Source organism: Coturnix japonica, chromosome 12 (genome assembly GCF_001577835.2).
Source record: "Coturnix japonica isolate 7356 chromosome 12, Coturnix japonica 2.1, whole genome shotgun sequence".
Taxonomy (NCBI): Eukaryota; Metazoa; Chordata; class Aves; order Galliformes; family Phasianidae; genus Coturnix; species Coturnix japonica.
Genome location: NC_029527.1, coordinates 16,079,122 through 16,085,956, shown reverse-complemented (window position 1 = coordinate 16,085,956; position 6,835 = coordinate 16,079,122). Strand labels below are relative to the sequence as shown.

The 6,835-nt window shown below is 40.9% G+C and overlaps 1 long non-coding RNA gene across 16 annotated transcripts in view; it reads right to left on the bottom strand.

Moving 5' to 3' along the window:
- Positions 1 to 1,120: 1,120 nt before the first annotated feature.
- LOC107320017 overlaps positions 1,121 to 6,835 on the bottom strand; it is a 41,512-nt gene continuing 35,797 nt past the window's right edge. For 10 of the 16 annotated variants that reach the window (XR_004308807.1, XR_004308810.1, XR_004308798.1 and 7 more), the window contains 4 exons: positions 5,770 to 5,849; positions 3,791 to 5,417; positions 2,385 to 3,646; positions 1,121 to 2,041 (listed from right to left, as the gene is read on the bottom strand). This is a non-coding gene — a long non-coding RNA (uncharacterized LOC107320017). Of the gene's footprint in view, positions 2,042 to 2,384; positions 3,647 to 3,790; positions 5,850 to 6,835 lie in introns of all 16 variants that reach the window. The other 6 variants (XR_004308808.1, XR_004308802.1, XR_004308800.1 and 3 more) reach the window with 5 other exon arrangements.

The following is a 6,835-nucleotide window of genomic DNA, read 5'->3' as shown; positions in this document are numbered from 1 at the left end:
TACCTGTATGCATATGATAAACTCATCCTGGGGCAAGCATCACACTTTGGATGTTCTCCATCTCAGGTGCCCTTTCTGAAATGTCCTGGAGCCATCAGCTCAGCTTTCTGCCCCCCTCCTCCAATTACAGAAGGCAAAAATCGACAGTATGAGCATCCCAAAGAGCTTCAGCAGAGTGTGGGAGGAGAGAGCAGTGAGCCTCGGCTCCTGGCACTCCTGGTGTGGGAGAGGAGACAGCGAGTCTGTGCCTCAGCCCAGGTCAGGCCTGGAACTGCAAGGGCAGCAAAACACAGCTCTGTCTCCAAGAAACAGAAGGCACAGATTAGATACTAAGAAGAGAAACAGCACATCTGAAAAAAAGAAGAGTCTCATTAAGACAAGAGGAGAGAGAACCAGTGACAAATGCACTGGGCTGCAAAGGAGATAATGGAAAATGTAAAGAGAATGTGTGTTACATGCAGGACTTTGTAATTCTTTACACCACTGAGTTTGCACTGTTTGTGTGAAATAAGAGAAACCCCCAATGAGTGCTGCTTTATCTGCACGGTGGCGCAGGGAGAAGGCAGCTTTGTGAGCACAGACTCCAGGCTCTGAGACTCCCAACTACATAAAACACAAAGAGAAAGGAAAAGGTGATCAGAATGCAAAATACAACACTATGATACAAATAACAACATTATGATACTTCATAGCGTAAGAAGAATAAAAGGTGGAATCACTGAGATGTGAAAGTTCTTTCCACAGATAAATACCAGTATGGCATTACCTGGTCTATGGAGAGAAAGCTCTTCCTTGGATAGTTTTTCTAATTTACTCAGTTCCTCCTGGTGGGACTTTGGTTTAAAAGAGAAGGGAGCTGCCATAGTACCATGCTGAAAATCTGGTCTGTTCTCTCAGGATAAGGAAAAGATGCATCACAGAATGGAGATAAACTGCAATATATCACCTGGGTTATCCCACAAAACATGAGTGAAAGATCCTCAGCCAAACAAAATTCATAATCACAGCCATGTTTTAAGGAGCTCAAATCCCTAGAAGTCACCTTCAGTCAGCCGTGAATAACCCCTGTAGATCCTCCACCCACCTGAACAAAAGGGAATCTAAATAAAGAAATAAAATATTTTCCTAACAGCTTTTGAAGTTTATTTGAAGAAGGTCCCAGCTAAAATAAAACATTCTTAATGGGAAGTAGAAGACCAGAATGCTTAATTCTGGAGCAGCCTAAGCATGAGGGAATGACACAGCAGCTCATTAGGAACGGTTCGCAGAACAATCCTATCAGTGAAAAAGATTTTCTCCCTGTATTTTAAGAAAGCATCCATTTGATAGGAAAATTAATTCAGAGTGTTGGCTAAATGAAGCCCTGAGACTTTAGGCAGAGCTATAGCAAACTTATTGGGTGCTCAAGCCCCAGTTTCCGCCGCAGATAAATCTGACATGACTCACACAGGAAACATGACCCCGCTGCTCTCCCCCATCAACCTGGCACTGTGTAGGGCTGCCCCAAAGCATGGTGGGCTGATGTCTGCCAGAGTCCCAACTGAGCATCCCATCCAGATCTTCAGACTGCTAAATAGAATGACGGTGTGTGATCCCTGCATAGCCTCAGCACTCAACAGGCAGCCGTGCTGCTGGAGAATGGAAACTGAGACTTCACATCTTCATTGGCACTGCCACCACTTCATCCCAGAAAGGTGTGGATGGTTTTTGTTTGAGTAGCACACAGAATTTTGCTCTAAGTTGTCTTTTTGGGCAGTGCAGCAGTTTTTAATAATCTGCCATCTGATTTTTTTTAGAGCTGAAATAACTGCACTTGTTTGAAATTGAAAGCTGAAACATTTCATCTTCTTCCTTAAATATGGGCTTTTGTGGTAGTGATGGGAAAGGCTCCAAAGGGTTTGCAAGTCAGGTTTTCATTTAGATAAGCTTGCCTTGGCCAGAATGGTTATTTCAGCTTATCCACAGCATCACAAGTTCTCTGCTCAGCTGCCCGGGGCTGGAATCCTCCTATGGAGGGTTCTTCTCATGGGTGTCAGCACATCTAAAATATGTGACAGATACAATGAGATCATCCTTTCTACACAGAGATGCACAAAGGCACTTCAAAATTCTTCTCTCTCAATACTGATCAACCCCATTTTAATCCAAAGTTGCTTTGACAATAATATTTCCAAACTCTCCTTTCGTGAAAGCTGCTATTTTTAACCAACACAGCAGAATCTGATCCAATATTAATTAAAGTGATAGGAAACAGCATAATTCAATCACTATAGTTTATGACAACCCGTAAAAAAGCCAAAGTCTGTATCTGTGTTTGCATCAAAAAGAAGAGTGATCCACACACTGCACTGATTTTCTGTTTAGCATTTCCTTCAGGAACTTACCCAGCACGCCATATGTCCATATGTCTGCCTTCACAGTGACTTCTGCAGGAGAAATGATGTAAATGATTACACCAGTAAATTCTGTTATAGGCCATTGCTAACCCTGGTTTGCAAGGAGAGATCAAGTTGTTAGCCCCAAAAAAGACAGGAGTTAGGAAGAAAACAAACCAAGCAAAACCAAAGGAATAAACAAAACCCAAAGCAGAGGATCTCCAGTTCCTTCAGCCTATTCCTGAATTTGCCTGCGTCGGCAATCCAGGCCCCCTGTATCCCTCTGTTAGAAATAACACACAAAGTGTGCAGCCTCATAGCATGAAGATCCATGATTAATTATGCTTCGTTAAGCAAAGTTCAGTGCTTAGACATGGAAGCTACAAATAAATATGCAGTCCTCAAGATAGAAACTGGTGAGGCATACAATAAACACATAATAAATCCCTAAGCTGTTTGACAAGCTAGAAGAAAGTCAGTTAATGTTGTGTAAAAGGTACATATTTAGTCCTGGATTATCATCAGCCTTCTGGATCCTGGCTCAAAGATTACACAATATAAATGGATGTGATTTGGGCAGATGTTTCACATGGCACTTCCATTCTCTGACCATGGTGGTACCGGTCCTTGCTACACTGCTGGTCATTGGCCACCAAACACAACTACTGTAGGGAAAACAATACAGCTCATAACCTTATGGCACTGTTACCACTTACTTCTAAAAACATGAAATTTGTAAGGAATTGGAGGAAATTAAGCTCCTTTAATGCCATTCTGTTTTTGTATTTGCATGGAAAAACACCTACTTGAAAAGACCCTCTTAAAAAGTAATAATTACTTCTGCAGCATTTTTTCACAGACCGTGCTGCTTTCTGCACGCATTCTTTTTTTAAAATCTTTATCATTATTATTCTAACAGGAAAGGAAGAGTTATTTTGTGTTTAAGTGCTTTTATTGCTGAATCTCTCATTTTAGGAAATCATATGTTTTCTGCCTGGAGCTGAGGGCTTGTTCTGTTTCACAATGTGTTTTGGAGAAACCTTTGGCTTCAGACCAAACTATACATATCAGTGTTTATATAAATCCCATGTATTATCCACTAAATCAATGAAAGCCCTTCTGCAATGGTTTATGGATAAGCTCTTTTGATCAAGAAACTTTCAAAAACTGCACATTTATATTCATCCAGTGCATTTACAACAGCTCTGTATTATTCTTACAATACCCATCACGAAGCAGGTTTCCACCAGCACTAGCTCTCCATGGAGTATCTGTAAGGAAAATAAAGACAAAAAAAGCAGTTCTAGCCCACATAACTTTATGGTCAACCCTGTGGAAATATTGTGTGCACTTCTCAGTGGACACTTCAGCTCGTAAGAATGGAGGAGGAGATGGGGGCACAGGGCAATACTCACTGCTGCTTTCCTTCTATGCCTGGTGCTACCTCCAGATCCCCAGAGCTCAGCCTTCTGCATTCAATTCAGTGGGAGAAACTGGTTTCATTGTGCTACTTTGGGGTTTTCTGCAAACACAGCCTGGAAAGGAGTCAGGAATCTCACTGTGGAACTGGAGCGGTCATAAAAGGTGACAATTCAAATAAATTTCCCCAAAATCTTCTTGCATAGGTACTGATTCTAGTGGGTCAGCTGGGATTACATCATCTTAAATGCTTATTTCTGACCTTTTTGAAAGTCTCTAGTGATGCTTCCTGGCTTCAATACTGTTTGAGTTATAAGAGGTCACTGATCGTTTATGGAAATGGCTTCTATAGTCACATCACATAAATACTTTAAATTCCTGCTAATACCAGAGTTTGCAAGATACATTTTTTTCCCCCCAAACTACAAAGGCAATCCAGCTCCCTTCACACCCTATGGTTCTGAATTCTTACAATTCAGTGCTGCTACAGCTGCTCCTAACTCAATGTGCAGCCCTTTTTTTCTGAGGACTAGGCTATCATCCACAAGCTTAAAGAGTGTGTTCCCAGATAGGGAGTGTGTCAGACTGAGAACCAGACAGTTACAAACATGGGAAAATGGAATAAAACACAGAATAGAACATGTAAAATATTTCTGGGACATTAGTAAGAAGGAACTACTGTTTTGGAGTCCCATAAAATCCATCTCCAACAGCATCACTTCTGGAGTTAAAGCCAGTAAGAGATTTCCATTTCTAAGGAGGAACGGAAAAATAAGGCTTGAAATATAAGAATGGCTTTGTTTTGATTCACATCCAATTTATTATAGACATTGCTGGAGAAAAAAAAACTAAAACAACCTTGAGATAACTAAAAATAGTCTTTAATGAACATGGAGGCACTATTGAACTTACAGCATGATGAATGACGATGTGAACACAGCCCCATGCTCCAGCGTAGAGGCGACAATATTACAGTAATTACAAGAGCACTTCCAATGGATCTGTACCTTCAAAGAATTTCTCAGGTAGGACATTTTCCAAAGTAACCTGCCTGGATTCTGAAGCCAGTGAAATTGAATTTGTCTCCAAGAATTAATGTAGAGGCAAATTTTCAGCAGTACAGACAACATTTATTTCTCCCTTCTCCTCCCAACTTATCTGTGCTTTTTTACTTCCATCTTGTTATTGTTGCATATTAAAATGGAAGAAATCTTCAAGCCAGCCTTCCGTTTTAATTAAAGTGTGTCAGCAACAGCTGTTTGTCTCAGAGCTGAAGTTCCTTTTGTGGAAGAGAATTCTACACAGCAAAAACAAAGCACAAGTAAACGTGACTTATTCCCAGCCTAGTGATTTTGGTGCACTGCAAATAGCCAAGCACTCACATTAGGGCCGAGCATGGAGTGATGAGGCTGTATGACATGTGAGTACAGATGGCACGTAGGAGCTGATAAAAGAATTCATTGCTTTGGCAGCAGTGTCAGTGGTTGGCTCCATCCTTGGTGGCATGGGGTAGGTCAGAGACTCAGAAGAAACGCTGAAAATATGATGTTCCCTTCCCAGACATTGGTATACTCAAGATATTTCCACCAAGTGTTCCTGGAATAAATGCTCCCAGCCCTGTAACTGCATGGAAGGGACAGAGGAAAGTGAAGGGTTCAGTGTTGGACGCACACTTTTAATCTCCAATTCCATTTGATGTAATTGCGCCCTGACAACAAGCAAGTGTAGTAACCCAGTTTTGCAGAAAGCCAGGGAGAAAAGATCCACAAAAGGATGTTTTCATCCCTGAAATGAGCTCCTGCTTCTTCCTCCATGTTCAAAACCACATTTCTCTCTTATAGGAGGTCTCAATACTCAGCAAAACCAGAGCAATTACAGCTCATTGTTTGATACATATTTCTGTTTTTATTTGCCAGCGTCAGTCATTATTTAAAAGTATTTCTGGTTCACATCATCAAATGTAATGGAAAGTTACCTTTAATGCCATCATTTACCATTTGTTCCTATTGTAGCGGAACGTCTGTTTGCTGATTTTTCTTGCATGGTTACTGGTCACTGCAAAAACAAAAAAAAAGTTGAATGCAAGACACAGTGACTTCAGAGGGCAAGAAAAAAATCCTCTCTTCATTCCTTTTAATTAAACGTTGCAGAAATTAGAGGCAGAGCTCTGGCTGCCTCATCTCATGGGCTGTCAGAGTGAAGCCCACAATCCTAAAGATCAAACAAATAGATTAATTTAAATAAAAGCTGGCTATGTTTCATGCAGTGGGTGTCAGTAGACTTTACAGGAAGAAATAAATGCCTGCATTTCTGCTGCCTTCCCCCTGGCCTTTGGAGTCACCCAACAATGTGCAGAACAACTGTGTAAATTGCTCATTGTTCTTCCAGCTTCTTCCGCACTTTCCTCCTGGAAATAGCCTCTCTGAAAACAGCATCTTTCAGCAAAAACTGAAACGAAGATGCAGAGAGGAGGTTGTTCTTAAATCTTTTGTGAAAGACAGAGATTTCGAAGTATTGATTTTTCATATTTCTGCTCTTCCCAGTCTTTTTGTCACAAACATCAAACAGAATGGCTCTACGCTTTGCTCATTTTAGCTGCGGTCTAGCCAGATTTCTGTAATCTTCTGAAAGCTTAACAGTGTGAATGGAACATCAGAATAGAAATTTACCCCAGAAACTTGTGCCCTGAATTTGCAAACAGTGTTCTATATAGTCAATATTATTACAGAGAGCTGCAACTGTTAATTTAAGGGTATTCATAAGTGATTACAGTGCAGAGAATAACTTCGATAAGCATAAACATTTGTGGAAGTAACTCAGAAACTTTGTGGATGCCCACAGGTTATTCTGTTGGTTTCCTGATGCCAACCAAGCATGCACTCATCTATTCCTAAGCCAGCCCCTCGGAATGCAAAGCCCACAGGTCTCTGCTCCTCTTTTACACTTGTAGTAAAATCTGAAATGGAAAGATGCAAAGGAGAGTGCAAAAGCCTCAACCTGTCACTTCTTTATGTGATGTGCTACAAAATTCCAACTTTTTT